The sequence below is a fragment of the Hylobates moloch genome, unplaced genomic scaffold (assembly GCF_009828535.3).
Source record: "Hylobates moloch isolate HMO894 unplaced genomic scaffold, HMol_V3 SCAFFOLD_10, whole genome shotgun sequence".
Taxonomy (NCBI): domain Eukaryota; kingdom Metazoa; phylum Chordata; class Mammalia; order Primates; family Hylobatidae; genus Hylobates; species Hylobates moloch.
The window spans coordinates 11,210,724-11,230,618 of NW_026652285.1; positions in this window are offsets into that span (position 1 = coordinate 11,210,724).

Here is a 19,895-nt window from a genome sequence, read left to right on the forward strand (position 1 = left end):
CTTTGCCCATGCGCCTCAAACAAGCAGCTCAGAGACTCCTAGTCCAATTCCGACCCCTTAGATGCTCTGCCAGTTTCCCTCCCAGGGAGAGATCAAGCTATTAGCCAGTGTGTGACCACCCACCAGAGTCACCTCAGTCTCAGCCTTAGCTGGCAGGACAGGAAGGTACTTGTTGAACTTCCTTTTCTCCCTGCCTGTTCTCCTTGGAACTTAGAATTGCAGACAGGCCTGAAGACTCCTGGGGACTTAGCTTTACCCTGCTGGCTCTGATTCAGATACTTGCAGTCCAGACCATGGATGGCTGCAATCGGGCAGCAAGCTGCATTGCAGCCTCAATGGAAGGAGGTCCAGGTGACCAGAAGGAGGAGGGGCAGGTGAAATGCTGAAGTCTGGGCAGGTGGGGATAAGGCAATATGGCTGCAAAAAGTAAGGAGACAGCTGTAGGGACAGGACCCCCTTCCTAGAAGAACCCTTATCCCAGAGGAAATAGTTTCCAAACAGAAGTACGAGGCAGGCCCTTGATGACAGAGTTGGCAAGAGCCAGGGCCAATGGTCAGAGCTGGACCAGCAGCTCAGCTGGGTTCTTTCACATTCCTCCCTCCCAAGGGGCAGAGTTGGTCCTCTTCTGAGCATGGCTGAGGCCACAGAAAGAAGTATAGAAGCTTCAGGTGATCCAGGGACAGGGCAGACAACCAAGTCAGGGGCACAATACTGGCATCACTGGATGCCAGTGTGGGGAATTAACATACATTTATTGTGCCCCTGGTATATGCTCAACATTGTCCGAAGGGTCTGAGTTCCATCTATGAAGAAGGGCCAGGCCAGGTAAGAAGTGCTGACCACAGGGGCTCAGGAATGGGTCTCCTGGGAGCTGAGAGAAGCAGAAACATTATCCAGAGGGCTGACAAGATCCTCAAAGAGCAACGGCAGGGAGGCAGAGCCAAGGTAGGGAACAAGCAGCGGCCAGCTTGGAATCAGAACAAGACTGTAAACTCCTTTTCTGTAACAAGATGCTAATTAAATATTCATTAAATGAATGAATGAAGGAGCAAACCGTTAAAGGTTAAATGCTACAAATCCTGGGGCTATGGCTTCTTTTTCTGAATTCTTAGAGCACTTCATGCCCAGTCCAAGTACCCAACTATGCCTGAGCCAACTTAGTACCACAATTATGTTTCTTGTGTCCATCTCTCTGGCCACTGGCAACCTGCTATTATTGAGGGAGCACTGGTCTGGGTGTCCCCCACCCTGAGTATGCCTTCTAACTATTTCAGACTGATGTAGGGCCCTGGGCAAATCATCCCTGGGGCTTCAAGTACTTCATTTGTAAGTGGTGGAGTCAGACAAGATGATGCTCCAAGGACCCTAATGGCATGAATATCCTGATTCTGTAAGACACAAGAAAAGTGCTGATCTGTGCTCAACTGTCCCTGGCATTCTCACTTTTGATTTCACCTCCTTCTCAACGCAGTCCTGTGAAGAGAGCTCCCCAAGGCAGCATCTATGCTTTAAGCACCCCCAAGTTCCCAGCAGTGCCCAGCACAGTGCCAAGCATACTGTAGGTGCATAGTAGCACGTAGACTCATAGTTCACTGTAGGCACATGTAATACATGGTCAGACTGGTAGCTTTCAGGGCTAGCATGGCGTGAAACTGATCTGGTCCAGCCCAAGGCCACCAACAGGTAATTTAGTTCAGAACCACAAACACTTATTCAGTGGCTATTGCATTCAAGCACCATGCCAGGCACAGTGGTACACAGACAAAGGATTTGCAAAGAAAGCATTGAATCCCTTTCCTCCCCTTCTGCTGTGCTGAGCTGAACTCTCTCCCACAGGAGAGCAAGGCCCCTCAGGTCTGAGAAGAATGCACTGTACTGAGATAGGTGCAGAGCCCTCTGTGGCCAAGGGGGCTGGGTATTCTCTGGACAAGCAGAAGCAGCTGACACCAACAGAATTGCGCTTCACTGGGCAGACAGGCTAGGAGGGGAAGACAACCACTTCCCAACAACAAGCATTAGGAGACAGGCTCTTTGAGGCAAAGGACTGGGGTCTCTCTCCCTGGACATTGCCAGGGTACCCATCAGCCATCAGCATTCTTTCCCTCCAATCATACTTCTCCATACATTCTGTTCCTCTCGGTCTGAAGATGGTCCATGACCACAGACAGCACTGGGCTTGAGCAGCTATGTGGGACCAGTGACAACAGAGCAGGGGATGGCAAAAAAAAAAAAAAAAAAAAAAAAAAAAAGCCTTTTCCAGAAGGGAGAAAGGGTCAGTGGAAAGAAGTTCCTCTCCCTCCCACAAGAAACACTCACTCCCAATGCCAAATCCACTTTCAAAATAACAGGAAGAGAAGTGCAAGTGCTGGTTCCTGCTTTGAGATGAAATCCTCCTTCCTCTGTCTCTAGACTCCATTAAGCGTTCTGGAAGAGATGGAAAGTGATTATGGGGAAAGAGAGAGGGCTCATGGCAGGGGGAGAGAGGGAAGGAGAGAAGGGGCAGGAGAGCTAAGTGAGCCCAGGCACATCCCTGGGTACGCACGCGTGCGCCCACACACACACACACACACACACATGCACGCATACACACAAAGATCCCTTTATCTGATTAAGAATCCAAGGGAAGTCGAAAAGCTTTGGGAAAATTAAAATGACCCACCAGGTTAACCGGCCAAGATCTGCAGGCAGATTATGAAAACCAAGTTGAGTGGGGATTTCCTTTGCTCTGGGTGAGTTCTCCAGGCTCTAGTTCTTAGGCCAAAGGACAGCAAGTCAGCCAGAGAGACGGAGCTCAGGGTGGCATTTGCCCCACTGGGGTTCCAACCCTTATCACAGCAGGGCTGTGGCTGGTGCCTGCACCCAAGCCAATTTCTTTGCAAGGCTCAGAGGAAAATGGAGACAAGGACCAGGCCTTCATCTGCCCAGAGGCTTGAAAACTGGATACCATTTCCTCCTTCCCTCCCTGATTGCTGGTTTTGGCCTCTATCAACAATGCAGTGGTTTGGGGTATGGATGCAACATCTTCCCTAGACTCTGACCACCGAACAGAATGTCTAGGAATGCTGTGGCTGGCCTGGGTCAAGCTCCACTCTGCCATCACCTGCACCAGTGACTTTAGGCAAGTATCTTTCCTCTCTGGACCTCAATTCTTCTGGCTACAAGTGGGCCATAGGACTCAATGCTCTCCATAGGGCCCTGTAGCTCAAGATTTTAAGACCGCCTGAGGGTAGGACTGCACCCTTCACAGGGAGTTTGTCACACTGAGCTGGTAGATCCTTGACTCTCTGTCCCTCTGTGATAGAATAAACAGGATGATGGTGAGAAGTGTTTCTCTCAGAGCTACTGAGCCAGGCCCGGGTTCACAGAGGGAGAAGAAAGTTTAAACGCCACGGAGAACAGCAGCTTAAAATGGGAACAGCCCCTCCAGCATGCCTGCAGAGCCGTTTGCCGAGCTCTATAATATATTTGCAAACATCTCAGAATACACATATTAGGAAACTAACAAGTTGCCTGGCATTGAAAATATATTATACACAATGTCAGATATATTTAATATGCATCTGCAATGATCCTTTTTTTCTCTGCTTGCAATGATATACTTTGCTTTTTTTTTTATTTTGAAGAATTCATTTCCCATGATGTTACAACCAGCCAGTGGTATTAACTTAGCCACTTGGCCAGGCCCGGCACAGCACTGTGCACACTGTCAGCACTCAATAGATGTGGGGGTTTCAGGGGTGCACAAATTAAACCCCCTGGCAGGACTGACTTTGGGCTCTGTGGTGGCCTGGAGCCAATGAGGACTGCGGCTGCGCTCTTAATTTCTCTCCCTTGGAGGATGCAGTAAGAACCTTGGCTTTATTAGCTCTGGAAACATTACTTCATCCTCTCGGGGAACTTCTTGTTTCTTGGCAAGTTGCTCCTGGAACTGCTCTAGCTCGACCCGGAGGCCTTAAATGTTGGATTTCTCAAATCCAAAGAAACAAGAAAGCTTCGATTCTGGATTTTCTTCTTTAATTTTTCTTTTCTACTTCCAAGTGTCAGATTCCTGGGCTGTGAAAAGGAAGGTGCTAATGACCATTTTCAGGGTTGCTGTGAAAATTCCATGGGATTGTGGACAGGGAAGGTATTTGCATTTCCTTCTTTATGTGCACACACATTCGCTCAACAAACACTAGGTAGATTCTTGTTACGTGCCAAGCACCATGCTAGGCAGTAGGGATAGAGTTTTCTCGATGGCGCTTGCTCTTGAGGAACATAGTCAGGGGAGGAAACATGAGAACAAATGATAACACTGCACTACCAAAGGAAGAGGGAAAAGCCACATAGAAAAGAGGCTCTAGACCCTGAAGACTTGGGTTCAATTTTACCCCCACCCCTTGGTGGGTGCTCTAAAATATTGGGTAAGTTACTTAACCCCTCTAAGCCTTGGTTGTTCCACCTGCAAGATGGGAAGAGGATTAGCTATTCTCTAGAGTTGTTTTCAGGACAGGAGTTATAAAAATGCATCACAACACAATGCATGGCACAAATTGAGCTTTCATAAATAAACAAAGATAGGAACTGAGGGTTTCAGACCTATGCAAGGGAGAGCTAAGAATTATACCTAGAAATGTGAGGGATACCTTTTAAAAGATGTGGCCTTTGAGTCAGATCTTGTAGGAAAAGAAGATGTTTATCAGGCAGAGATGGGGGAGGAGTCACAGGGCAAAGAAACCACATAAACAAACCACAGAGCCATGGGAACACTGAGGAACCTGGGGAACAATGAGAAGTTGGGAACTGCTGGATCCTGAATGCTTGGAAGAGGACTTGAGGGATGAAGCTCGAAATATGAGCTAATATCTGAAAGCAAATTGGAAGCTGTTGGAGAATTTAGACAGGAAACTCTCATAACAAGATGTATTTCAAAGATCAAGCCCCGAGAAGGGGAGTGGAGCAAAGTTGAACTCGGAAGGGGAGATTGCAGACCAGGAGGTGGCTTCATTGATCCACATAAGTAATGATACATGCTTGAAATGAAGTAGTGGTAGAAGTGGAGAAGGAGGAGTTAGCCTAGGAGATACTAGGTCTTAGGAAGAGGAGAAGTGGTGGGATATAGAAGATACAGACCAGGAGTCCGGCATGTGTGACTGGGAAATGCAGGGGACTACACAGAGCCTGAGAATACAGGAAAAGGAGCAGAATTGGGGGATAAAAGAGAATATTCAGGTATGAATATATTGTGATAAATGGGTGCTTGAGACGAGGAACCCATGTGGAAGAGTCAAGAAAACAGCTGAATAAACACATCTGGAGTGCAGAAGCAATGCCTGGGCTGGGAATAAGGATTGAGAGTCCTGTAGTTTCAGGCATTTGAAGCCAGGGAGGGTGTAAGTTCTTACTAGAGTAATTGAGGGACGTCAGAACCAAGGACAGAGCTGTGCGACTGATAACATCCATTGATAGGAAAAGGGAAGGGCAGAGTACTCACCTAAGACTAAGAAGAATTGGTCAGGAAGGCAGACAACAGGTGAGAGGCATAGAGCTTCTAGAAGGAAGAAATAGCCCCAAATGTCACATGTTGCAGAGGGGCCTGGCCACACCCCTGCCCCCTTTAGTTTATTCTCTACACAGCAGCCAGAAGGATGCTTTTAAATGTAAGTCAGACCACTCATTTCTGTGCTCCAGTCCTTTGATTTCTTCTCTTCTCATTCAAAGTCACAGATGAAGTTCTCACCCCAGCCTGAAAGGCTACATGGCCATGTCCCTGTTAACTCTGACCCTATCTCCTACGACCATTCCCTGACTCACTTTCCTCCAGAAACACTGGCTTCCCTGCTGCTTCTTAAACTCACCATATGTGCTGCTACATTTGCACTTGCTGCTCCAGCACCTGGAAACCTCCACCCCAGCATCCACATAGCTACCCTTCTGCCTTGTTTTGTTTCACTTCTCAGTTCAAATTTCATCTTTTCAGAGACTTTCCATGACCACCTAAACATCATGTCTCTTCCACCACTATCGCCGTCATCCTGCTCTGTTTTCTCCATAGCACTGACTGCCACTGCCTCATTGTTTCCATGATAGTATGTAGTCTGTCAAGCTGGTCCACTGGAATGTAGGTGCTATGACAGCAGGGACTCGCTTCTGTTTTGTTCATTACTTTATCTCTAGGGCCTAGAATGATGCTTGACATATAGTAGTAACTCAACAATATTTGTCAAATAAATGAATGAGTGAAGCTGAAGAAGATGAGAACTACATAATTCCCACTAAAGTTGACAACCAGGAAGTCATAGGTTGGACAGGGCTTGATGAGGACAGAAGCCTGACTCCAATAGGTGAGGACAGTCTGGGAGGTAAGGGAGTAGAGTAGGGCAAGGAAGAGAAAAGGTGGTGACTGGAGGAAGCAGCAGGATTGAGCAAGCACATATCCCAAGGGCACAAGAGACTTAAGTACACTCTTATGTTGAGGTGAAAGAGCCAAGGAAGACAGTAAGGTTGAAAATGTGAGAGAGAGGGAAAGTGTAATTGATGGGCCAAAATCCCAGAAGTTGCAGGAAGAACTATAAATTGCTGAGCAAGTAAAATAGACTATTTCTTGCTGTTTATCCTTGTATCATAGGAAGAGTGAAGTCTCTGCAAAGGAAACAGGGTCTGAGTTATGTCTTGCCTACCCAAAGCCTTACTGGCTGTGGATCTTGCAGAAGCTAAGCTTTCTTTGCCTCAGTTTCCTTCCTGAACTATGGGGATGAAATTTCCAACCTCATATATTGCTGAGAGATTTAATGAGAGAATTCATTTGTAAAGTGTCTGGTACTCAGAGACCACACAGCAAATACCAGCTCCCCCTCCCTTTACGTTACCATCTGCTCAGCCAAGAAGGAAATTTGACAAGTACTTCCTTGACAACATCAGCCAACACCAGGGCACCCTCTCCTCAAATGTCGCTACTGAATGAAATTGACAGTCCAGCCTCTCTAACAGATTCCCCTGCAGCAGCAGCAGGAGGAAGGATGCTCTCTCCCTGTCACAGCACCTCAAGCCCCCACCTGAGTGCTGAATCCAACATACCAATGCCAGCCTGGCCAGGAGGGTCTTAAGTGGCTGGAGAGGGCATTGAGTTCACTAATGTGAGCCTCTGTTGCCACTGATCCCAAAATGCTTAGGGCCACCAAGGACCCCATATCGAAGTGTATAGTGAGAAGGGTGGGCTACAGCTTAGATTCTCTGGCTTCACCTGCCAGACCTTCCCCTTAACTAGCTGAGCAACCTGCGGCACAGCACCTATCTGCCCTGAGCCTCCCAACAATCCTACAAAGCATATTTTATTTGCCCATTTTACCCATAGAGAAATCGAGACTCAAAAATGTAAAATAACATACTCACGGTCACACAGTGTATATCAGGAAGCCAAAGACAGACCAAAATGGAAATAATCTGAGTCTAATAAAAGGTTATTTGTGAAAACATAGAGCATAAGGAAACAACAGAGATGTGGAAGTACCTGGGGGCAGGTAACTACAGGTGTCTTTAGCTGATTCCTAGAATCCAAGGATGGAAGGGGTTGTGTGGAGAGGGTCAGCTGTCAGCGGTCATGGCCTTTAGCTGAATGACACCATGCGTTGAGGGGGAATGGATAATTAAAGGCTCTAACCTCACTTTTCCCCCTCCCTCCCATCTCCTGTTGGTGCTCTCTATGACACAAACCCAATCATTAGCCAGGGGACAAAGGGAGCCCACCAATGCAGTCGATACAGGTCAGCCTCACTGGCACAGGTAGTAGGAAATGGATCCGGAGGGCAGATGGAAGATATTCGGTACACACAGCTAACTCTTAAATGTCAGTGTAAGAACTTGAATCAGGGCTATCAGACCCCTGCCACTACAATGCCATTTCCTGTAGATCCTCAGTAAATGGTCATTGAATGGTTGAAAGAATGGATGGATAGATGGATGGATGGATGGATGGATGGATGGATGGATGGATGGATGGATGGGTAAGTCACGAAGACTTCATTCATGTGCCTTTGATTAATCTTGTCACCTGACTAGAAATATGAGACATGTTAGAAAGTTTATTTCTAAGCCATAAATGGGTTCTAAGAATAAAAGCCTTCTTCCCAGTTTGTACATATCTGCAGGAGTTGCTTATGTCTCTCTGGCCTCTGGCTCATTTTTCCTGCTATTACTGCTGCTGCTGTTGCTGCTAGAGCTGCTCCTCTGTCCAATATTTGAGACTTGAGTGGGGTCAAGCTTCCTGCAAACAAAATGAAGAGAAGGCAGAGGTCAGAGGGGGCTGTTGCCCTTGCTCCCCCCAGGACTGGAGTGCAAGGCTAAGTTAGCCAGCTTCTTTGTGAGTTCAAGGGAGCTGCGGGGGTGGAAAGAGAAGGGAAGTGGGAAGGCAGGATGTTCACTGTAATTATTTTCATTGATTTGTCTACTCGGATCCCAAGTGCTTCGAAGCCGTTGTGACATTTAATAAAAATAATTCAAGGTAAAAATACTTCTTCCTCTCTGCTCCCTCCTCCCCTTTCATCAGCATCACCTCAGTTCGCAAAGGTGGGAAGCTACCAAGGGAGAAAAGGCTGGGGACCTGGAGTCTGTAGGCCTGGATTGGAGACGGTACTATTACCAGCTGGCTAGTGACTCCAAGCAAGTTTCTGTCCCTCTCTAAATGTTGGCTGCCCCTGCTCTAAAATTAAGAGATAGGCTAAATATGGAAGGTCCTAGTGTGGAGCCAACAGTCCAGGATTCTAATGCTCCATTCTGGAGCAAAAGAGCATGATTTCCCCACCATTTCCTGCAGATCTTGTTCCTATCTGTTGAGTTCATTTTTTATCTTTAGCATTTGACAAAGGAAGGACCTCCCATACTACCATTTCTTGCTAGTTTCCAGGTCATAGGAGGTTCATGCTTCCCCTTCTCTGTTCTTTCTTCATTGTGAAATAAATAATATTCTGTCCATTATATAGAGAGGATAAACAAATTCTAGAGTGGCAATTAGTGTTACCTTGCCTTCTCCATTGACTATATACCTGATGCTTTAATTATATGACCTTGAATCCTGACAACAACTGTGCCCTATAGAGGCTTGAAGAAACTGAGGCTCAGAGAAGTTAAATCTGCCACCTAGAGAAGCACAGATAGACAGTAGCAAAGCTGGACTCTGACTCAGGTCACTGTGACTCCAGAGGCCACAGCTCTCACTGCTGACTCTCACTGCCTCACTATAATGTATCCAAGGCTGAGCCTGGAACTGAGCATCCTGCCTTCCAAGTAGAAAAGCCCCAAAACACAACCTGACTCAGCAGTGTGAAGGAAGCAGAGGAGGGAGCTAGATTCTGAAAACCTCCTAACTCAGGAGGTCCTCTGAGAGCTGCAAAGCCATTCCAGGCTGTCAGTGGAAGATGTAATCAGGGTGACCTCATATGTTTCACAGATTCATTAAAGCCCATGTTCTGGGGTAAATGATTGCTTTCCCCCAGTCCTGCTGAAAAGAAAATTGATCGCCTTCTTGTAGATTTAGAACGGGACAGTTGGCAATTAGAAAACACTTCGTCAGGCAGGCTCTGGGGAAGGGGGTCTCATTCCACTTCCCATTCATTCTGTCAATGACACACTGGCTGTGCCTCCTGGCTTGCAGCAAGCTGGGGAAGTCCTAGCCTGGGCCTAGGGATGCGGCTGAGGACCCACGTGGGCGCCCTGGGCTGTAAAGTCCCATCTCTGCTGCTGAGACCCCATTCGGGCTTTTGCTTTCTTTTCCCATTCCCCACCCCCATCCCTGCCCCTGACAGCTAATGGATTTTTCTCTGTACAGAGAGATTTACTAAACAACTGAACTAGGACACATTAAGTCTGCGGGTTTGGAGGTTTGTTTTAGAGCAATTCTCGCCCCAAGAACAGGCCGCTGAAATTAAGATGCATTCTTCTCAGCAAATATTGATTTCAACTAGAAGCAAATCCGAGAAGCTTGCTGCTCACTGGATCTAAGCTCTGGCAGCTGCGGTTTGGACTAAGGATGGGTCACCTAGGTGCTCCCCACCTGTGACCCAGGAGATAAGGGCAATGAAGAAGATTCAAGGTTAAGCTAGAGCTGAAAACTCACCACAAAAATGTAACAAGAAAAACTCACTTTGAGCCTTATAGTTGCTTGTGTATATTGCCAGATAAGGAAAATGGCCTTATTGTATATATTGGTGAGCACTCTTGGTCTACACAGCCTCTTGTGAGACAGAACTCTCACACATGGCCACAGGGACCAACACATGGACTTAACGCTTTCCTTCCAAATTGGACCCCAGAGTTTCCTTCCTTTGGGAAGCTTTGCTTAACTAACTCCATCATTTCACTCCATTTCTTCCAGCATTTTCAGCAGTGCAGAAACACATGTCCAAGTGTATCTTCCCATCCTCAAATTTTCCTGCATTTCTTTCATTTCTCCCAAAAACTTTCCAGGGCTTGGAACCACATATATGTCTTCAGCATCGTCTACAGCACTAAGGTCTACAGCAGAGAGAGCCTGGAACCTTTAGAAATGAAGTCAGTCCATCTAAGTTCTTGAGCCAATTCACCAACTTTCTAATTGTGGGATCTTGGCCAAAACATCCCTCTAGATTTCAGTTTTCTTATTAGTAAGAACCAGATTGGACTAGATAGCCTCAAAGAATTTTCTCAGCTACTAAAAATAGAGTATAGTTCTGCTGTGGTTCTCAGTTCTAGATAACACCCACCACCCGCCAACCTTCTCAATACTTGGCAAAGGTTCTTAATGGAGCAACAGTGCTCTTTTGTAGGCCCCTCAGGCAAGGGAGCAAAGTTCTCGGGGTACATGACAATTTAGCATAAATAAAAAAGGCAACAATTTTGATATAGGGCATTTGGGCACTTCGTTGAAGGAGATATAAGGATGGCAAATAAGCACATTAAAAATGCCCACATCCTTAGTCATAGGCCACAATATACCTTCTAGAATGGCTAAAAAAATTGTTTTAACTGACAATACAAATGAGGTGCTGGTGAAGATGGGACTCTCATACATTGCTGGCAGGAAATCAAAATGTGCAGCCACTCTAGAAAACCATTTTGCAATTTATTATAAAGTTAAGCATACACTTATCAGATGACCCAGTCATCCTGCTTTTAGGTATTTGCCCAAGAAAAATGAAAATGTATGTTCCCCCCCAAAAAAAGCCCTGCACATGAATGTATATAGAAGCTTTGTTCATCATTGCCAAAACCTGAAACATTGCCAGTGCCCTTCCATAGGGAACTGGATAAACAAACAATAGTATCTCAAAACTCTAGTACCTCCATATGATGGAAAACTACTCAGCAATAAGAAGGAACAAACTACTGATACCTGCAGCTGTATCATAGATAAATCTCAAATGCATTTTACTAAGTGAAAGAAGCCTGACCCAAAAGGCTTTATACTGTATGTTTCCACTTATATGACTTTCTGGAAAAAGGAACACTATAGGGATAAGTAAAATATTAGTGACTATCAGGGAGATGCTTAGGGGAACAGGCTACAAGAGAGTTTGGGAGAGTAATGACAGTATTCTGTATCATGATTGTGGTGGTGGATTCATGACATTGTGCATTTGTAAAAACCCACAGAACTGTATGCTACAAAGAGTAAATTTTTCTGGATGCAAACCTAAAAATGAATTCTAAAAAAATGAAAACACAAAGCCAAAAAAAGTTAATGTGGCCATTTTTACATGTTAAAATGGCAGCATCAAATGACCCTAGTCAACTGTTCTGCTTTAGACCCCTCTTCCCTAGATTTTTGTGCATTTCAGGTCTCTGGGATGTAGATAGGAAATTTTTCAGAAGGAACAGAGAAGTTATCGAGGATGCCTCCTCTCTCCTTCATCTTCTTTCATCTCCCATTTAGTCTGTGGAGCAGGTGAGTCTGCAGAGATGGAGAATCCTTCTGCTGGAATAGCCTGAGCAGGCTCTGAGCAGTAAGGAAGTGGCATGCGTGGAGCTTGTTGTTCATCATGGAGGTCAAGGGGACCTTGGATTTCCTTGGATCTGCTTTGTCCAGCCTAAATTCTAGAGCAAAGAGACAAACATGGGGTCAGGGCAGAATTCCAGTGCATGTGGATCCTGCTGAAGAAGGAATCCCCTATAAAACACAATAGCAGAGAAAAGGAAAGGAAAGAGGTAGTGTGGCACATAGATTCTCAGCATTGGTACCCATTTTCCAGTTTGGTCTGCCAATCCCATCTTCTCACTTTCTTGCTATGTAATCTTGAGCAAATTGCTGGTTAAGGTAAGTTGTAGTTTTGCCTGGGTTTCTTCCTCTGTAAAACTGGAAAAATAATCATACCTATTGAGATTATTATGTTAGTTAATAGCCATTCATTGACTCAACGCGTATTTATTGTGTATCTGTTATGCACCTATCACTGTCTTATGTGCTTCACGTACAGGTAAGAGACTAGAAATGGACAAAATGGGGGATGCCAGTTTATACAGAATAATCAGGGAAGGCTCACCAAGGAGGTGAGATTTGAGCAAAGATCTGAAGGAAGTGAGAGAATGGGGTGGGAAGGGCAGAGGTCCACACAGAGGGAACAGCCTAGGCAGACTCTGAGGCAGGAGCATGCTTGACAGAGCTGAGGAATAGCCAAGAGGCCAGTGTGGCTAAAGAAGGAAATGCTCTTTTTTTATAGGATAGAAATGAGACCAGAGAAATAGTGAGAGATCGGATGATGAGGGGCCTGGAGAAGTCCATTGTCTGTGCATTGTCTATTATTCAGAGTAAGATAAGAAATCATTAAAAGCCTTTGAGGAGTGGCATGATCTGACTTGTGTTCTAAAAGAATCTCTCTGGGCAGTTTGTGAAGAATAGACAGTAGGGCAGCAAGGGCAAAGTCAGGGAGCCCAGTTAGGAAGTTATTGCATGATCCAGAAGAGAGATGATGGTAGCTTGAACAGATAGAAACACATATATAATACTTAGAACAGACCCTGGCACATACAAAGTGCTCAGTCAATATGATCTATAATTATTATTGCTGGTATCATCGAATTCATCATCATCATCTAGGGTAGGAGATCAGGAAAAGTCTTAACCATCCTGTGTTCCCAGCAGCAACAAATCCCAGACCCTGCTGAACCCCACATGAGGCTGTGTGAACCTGGGGACCCACTTTTGGAAACTCACAGACTCTGGGTTAAGGTTTCACACTGCCTCCTCCCTCCCACCTCAGTTCCCTGAGAGCAGTGACAGGGCTTTCTGACACACACAGTACTTTAGTTTGGGGGAAGAAGCAGATGGAAGAAGTCTGGGTGCAGTAGAGCTCCTAAGCAAGAGTGGGAAACACAAAATAAAATAGCCTGGCAGGGCATGGTGGCTCATGCCTATAATCCCAGCACTTTGGGAAGCTGAGGCAGGTGGATTGCCTGAGCTCAGGAGTTTGAGACCAGCCTGGGCAAAATAGTGAGACCCTGTCTCTACAAAAGAAAAAAAAAATAGCCAGGCACCTGTAGTCCCAGCTACTCGGGAGGCTGAGATGGACGGATTGCTTGAGCCCAGGAGGTTGAGGCTGCAGTGAGTTGTGAATGCACCACTGCACTCCAGCCTGGGAGACAGAGCGAGACTCTGTCAAACAAGAAAGAAAGAAAGAAAGAAAGAAAGAAAGAAAGAAAGAAAGAAAGAAAGAAAGAAAGAAAGAAAGAAAGAAAGAAAGAAAGAAAGAAAGAAAGAGAAAGAAGGAAAGAAAGAAAGAGAAAGAAGGAAAGAAAGAAAGAGAAAGAAAGAAAGAAGAAAGGAAGGAAGGAAGGAAGGAAGGAAGGAAGGAAGGAAGGGGAAAGAAAGAGAAAGAGAGAGAGAGAAAGAGAGAGAGAAGAAAGGAAAGGAAAGGAAAGGAAAGGAAAGGAAAGGGGCCCAAGCTGAGCACAAGTTGTTGCTGTCTCATGTGGTCATCTCATTTCATCCTCAAAACGCACTCTGAAGTAGTTATCTCCATTCCTCATAGAAGAAAAGAGGACCTGAGAAAAGTGAACTGCCCAGGTATTAGTAGGAGACCCAGGATTCTGACTTGGGAGCAGTGGAATGCCCAAGCACCTCTGTTCCCCAGTGGGCAGCTCAGCCTCCCCAGGTAGATTGTGTACATTCTCTGACTTAGGGCTAAGGGCTCCAAACAGGACTGACACCAAAAGTCACACTTCTGAGTGCCTCCCCACATCTGAATGTCCAGTACATAGAATCAAGCAGTTCTGAAATCACACTTTCCTTTGCTCCTTTGTTTACAAAGATAAGATGTCTTCTTCTTCATTATAGAAAACAGTGGTTTTTCATAAACTATTATCTCTATTGGCCATTGCTTTTTACAAACACAACAATGATATGCTCTCACCTGACAGAATTTTCCAAATTAATTTCAGAGAAAACCACCTATCTGTGCCAAGCAGCTTGACCTCCAATATTCCTGGAAAATATTTGGCCTTTCCTTTCTAACAAAAAAGCCTATCAAGGCTTTTTCTATCATAGTTAACCTATAAAACATCATGTATAACTGTGTCAAAAAAAAAAACTGAGTATACTTGGGAAAAAGGCTAATTCTAAAACCAGAAGAAAAAGTACAAATAAACTAGAAACAAGGAAACTACCAAACATTATCAAAGATTATTGGATTTCTGTCAAAATGTCAAGGGAACTAAAATAACTAGGCTCTCATTGGTCAAAGATGGTATAATTTAAGCATCAATAAGAACAATAACTACCCTGTATTAAAATACATCAAAATGTTTAAATTAATGAGTTTATGATGATACTCATTATTTTGAAAAGTGGCAAATAAAGGGAAAAAAATCAAACATTTATCCTGCTTTCCTATACAAATGATACCACTGGGTAACTAAATACTTTATAAGAAAAAATTTATATGGAAGTATCACAGTCCTAATACATGATAAATAATAACAAATAAATGATAAATGAAGAATGAATAACTGCTATATCATTTTGTCACAACTAATGGATTAGTAGATCTAGGAAAGACAACTAGACATTGATACCTCCCCATAGAAGAACACAAGACCACCTGTGTAGTGACCTTGGCAAAAATAAATCCAGCCTTAATCTGATCAAGCTTCCGGATATATCCAGCTCCCCACCTACAGGAAATTTAGGGATACAGGAATCCACTATAGCATTCAGTAAAATCAGATTATGGGAAAATCTACAGGAGAAAGGACCCAGCGAGAAAGAAAAAAAGATTGGAATTGGAAGTGAAAACTGTAGATTAAAGGAAAGTTAAGAGACATGCCAATCAAAACAGATAGGTCTTATTGGATCCTGATAATAGCAAGTACAAAAGAAAAAAGTCTATGAGACAATGAAGGCAATGTCAACATGGATTAGGTATTTGATGAAATTAAGGAATTACTGTGATTTTTTTGGTCGGTGTTTACATCGATTAGCTATTGCTGAATAACAAACCATCCCAAAATACAGTGGCTTAAATATGCAACTATTTTGTCTACCCATGATTCTGCCAGTCGACAAATACGGGCAGTGTCACCTAGGAAGGCTCATACCTATCACATATGTTGTGGCTGGGATCACTCATATGTATGGAGCCTCAACAGAAACGGCTGTTCTCTCTCTCTCTCTCTCTCTCTCTCTCTCTCTCCCTCTCTCTCTCCCTCTTTGTGGTCTTGTGGCCTCTCATTCTCAAGGAGGCTAGCCTGGGCTTCTTCCTGCCTTCATATGGTGGCAGAAGCATTCAAAAGCAGCAAAAGAGGGAAGGCCCCAATGGGAAGGTGCTTTCTGAGCCTCTGCCTTGTGCTGTATTTGTTCTTGTCCCATTGACCAAAGAGAGACACATTGTCCAGCTCAGAGTTATTGTAGGAGGGGCTTCACCAACACTTATGGCCACGGCTCATCAAAGGTCATTACTATAGTGACCTACCACAGGGTGATCATGGTAGAATGGTTATGGTTTTTAAAAGAATTTTTATCCCCTAGAAATACATATTAAAATATTTCCATATAAAATGATAAGCCTGAAAATAACTGGAGGTGGGAAGGAGAGAGTGGGTGGATATAGAGATGAAATAAGATTGGCCATGAATTTACTGAGGCTGATTGATGAATACATAGGGGATCATTACATTATTGTCTCTATTTTATATATGTTCAAAATTTTTTATGGTAAAAAGTTTCTTTTCAATGGCTAGTCAGTGTCCAACACTAGGAGAACCCAAGGGGGACTACAGCCTTCTCCCATTGTTGCTGCTTCAAGATATTATGTCCTACTTCCCCAGGTAATGATGTGTGAGGCAATAACAGGGGGCCTTTTCTAGGCACTCGGCTCCCTTCACTCTCTGGAGAGTCATGTGAAACCCAGCAATTTGTATAAGCAACACAGTGGGCTGAAATCCATTCCCCTTGCATACACAACACCTATGATTTTATTTATTAGTATTAACTTTTTTCCCAGGTTATTTTGAGACTTAGGACATGGACCTATTCTGGATGATAAATTACATCTCATTGCAATTATTAACAGAAAGAAGAATGAAAGAATGAGAATTCAGGAGTTATAAAGGGGGTGGGGTGAGAGGCAGTGGCCTCCTTAACAGGGAGTTAATAGAGAAAGAGGAAGAAGAGAAGAAATAAATCTCAGCCAACTGGAACCAATCAACACTCATTGCATGCATAATGTATACTGAACACTTACTTGCAGAGAAAAAGAAAACAATGTAAAGTGTATTAGACACTGTTCATGTCTTGCCGTGCTTATAGTCAGTTATTCCTTCAAAATATTTATTGAGTAACTACTGTATGTCAGGCCCTGTTAGATGCTAGATGAGAATAAAAAGAGGATTTAAGACACTTTTCCAATCTGTATTAATGAAGTCTATTCCAGTTGTAATAACAAATTACAATTTAAATCAGTTTAAGCAGAAAAGATAGCTTACTGGCTTGTGTAGCTGGAAAGTCTGGGGGTAGCTTCAGGCACATCTGGATCCAGGTGCTCCAACAATGTTGTCAAGAATCTGTCTCTTTTCATCTCTTAATCAGCCCTCCTCTGTGCGGGCATCATTCCCAGACAGACTTTCCTACCGGCAACAACAGGCTTACATCCTACCGCATTGGCAGCAAGTGTTCCAGGACTGAGTCTCCCTGGAACAGCTTGGCCCAGTGCCCATTCTCAGTCAGGGAGAAGGAGCATTCTGATGGGCCAGGTCTAGGTTGTACGCCTGGCTCTGTGACTGTGGAAGAGGTCAGACCCATTCACCAACACAGACTGAGAGAGGAAAAGGGCAGCTCCCCCAAAGAATAATCACGTTGTTGCCACTAGAAAGAGGAGGGACAGATATGGACCTGGCAAAATAACCAAAGTCCTCTCGGTACTTGCAGTCATTCATTCATTCACTCAATAAATCTTTCTTTTGTGCATGTCATGTGCCAGGCTGTATTGTAGGTGCTGGGGATACAGTAGTGAACAAGACAGACAAAGTTACTGGGCCTTGTATTCTAGAGGTAGAGACAGAAAACAAATGTGTCAACAACCATTTTTATGTAAATTACAGATCATGGTTTTCCTTGAAGCAAATAAACAGGGTGTTGTAAGAGAGAATAACAGAGAGAATCGTCTTGAAATGGGTGGGCAGGGAGGGCTCACTGAGGCGAGGACATTAAAGCTGGGAGCCAGAGGGTGAGAAGGAGCCTTGAGCATCCCACGTGTGGATTGGGAACTGAGGGTGGGGAGATGAATATGGCATCCTCCCTGCCCTTGAGGAGCTCATGGCTGAGTGGGAGAGAAGATGAGTAGATAGAAACCCTGCCATACAGTACAGCAAGTGCTATCTATAATATAGACAGGATCCCTCCCTGGGGACATCAAAAAGGAAGTAACTAAATCAGATGATAGGGCTTGGTGGTGGTGGCGGGGAGTTAGAAGGCTTTACAGAGATATTTGAGCTGAACCTTAAAGGATAAGCAGATAGAAGTTAGAAACGAGGGAAAAGGAATTACAGACAAGGGGGACCATCATGAGGCAAAGATCAGGCATGGCTGGGGAGGAGTGATGCTCAGTCTGGTGGGTACACTGAGGCCACAGCAGTGGGGAAGGCTGGGCTCTTCTGTGAAGGTGGTTAATAAGGTCTTGACTGCCTCACCCACACGGAACAAGCTTGAGGGAAACAGGTCAGATCAAGGCTTGAGTTCACTGTGTAGCCAAACAGGAAAGAAGGACTCAGCTCCCTGGGAGCACCCTAAAGGGCTTCAGGCAGGAGGGGGCTTTTGAGCTGTGCTTTGAATAAATTCATCTCCCTCTTCTTTATCCTCCAACAATTAACATGTCTTCTAAGCCAGACAGAGGACTAGGAGAAGTACAAAGCAGGAGGCATGATCTCTGACCTCGGTTTGCTCTTGTGGAGTCAACTCACAGACCACAAGTTAGATTGACCTTGACTCTACACTGGAAGCAGCCTTAGATACAGTCTAGCGGCTCTGAAATTCAGAGAGGGCAAGTGAGTTGCACAAAGTCACACAGAAAACTAAGACTAGAATCCTAATTCTTCTCCCTGCTTTTGAGCAAATGAGGGCTTTACCCCTGGTACCTTCCACCCATCAGTCCTCTTTCTGCCCCCTGGGGCCTCTGGAGCCAGTCCAAGTTCTTTCTAATACATCAAAACAGTCCAGAAACTCCCCAGCCTTTTCTTCCTCAAGTCAAGTTCCTTCAGCTTTGCTCCAGATGGCTCAAAGTTCAGACTCTTCAGCACCCACCTCCAATTTGTCCAAGTCCATCTCCAAGTGTGGTGCCTAGGGCTGGATACCAGTGTCCCACAGAGTGGGTTATCACTTCTCTACTCTGAGCACCATACCGTCTCTGGGTTCATCAATCCCAGGGCATTGTTCAGAGCAGCAGGAGTTGAATTGAGCTTCCCCAGAATCATTGCGTGAGCTCGCACCTGCAGTCTCCAAACCTGTGCACTCTCAGCTTGAAATTAATTTAGCAGCATCGAAAGGTTCCACTGGGGTGCACTCTAGAGAGTATGTTCCTCAACTATGTGGGGATGAGGGCAGGGAGCAGATTTATGAGTAGAAGAGGGAGGGAAGCTGTGAGGGCAAAAACATGAGCCTGGGTCTGTCCCAAGTGGAACTTCCCTCCCACTCCTCAGCCTTGACCACTGGACCCATTCCCACACTTTCCCAGCTGAAATGCAGCAAATAAGCTGGCTGCAAAAGTGCATGGGGTGGGAAGAGCATTGTACAAGGAGTCAGGAGGCCTCAGCCCAGGCCTGCTTTGCCACCAGAGCACTGAGAGACCTTAGGCCAGTCAGTCTGCCTCTCTGAGCCTCACTTCCACCATCTCTAAGTAGAATGTCTCTATGTTTTACATGCATATCTTTCTTCATGATGGCAACAATCACTGATTCCTGGGGGCTACCCTGAAGCTTCCTAAAGGCCATTGGTTAGCATGGATCCACTACCAGGAGGTGAGGGCCACTGTTCTTGTGTATAAATGGTTGAGGACAGTCCCCCTCTTTGGGACTGTGCCCTCCAAGACAGAGAGACACCCAAGGACCCTTCCAGAGGCAGGAGGAAGGAGTGGTCAAGACTAACTTGCCAGATAAAGTGTAGAATGCCCAGTTAATCTGAATTTTGGATAAACAATAACTAATTTTAGCGTAAGTGTATCCCATGTCTTGCATGGGATATACTTATACGAAAATATATTTGTTGTTTATTTGAAATTCAAATTAAATGTCTGTCCTGTATTTTTATTTGCTTAATCTAAGCCAGACCCAGGTGAGGTTGGAAGTGTTTGTGGGGAGACACCAAGTACAAAACACCTAGCTGCACCCCCTCATCCCCCAACTTTTGCCTCCTGCCTCTGTGTGGTCCTCACTGCCATGAAGCTGAGCATACAGAAAGAGAA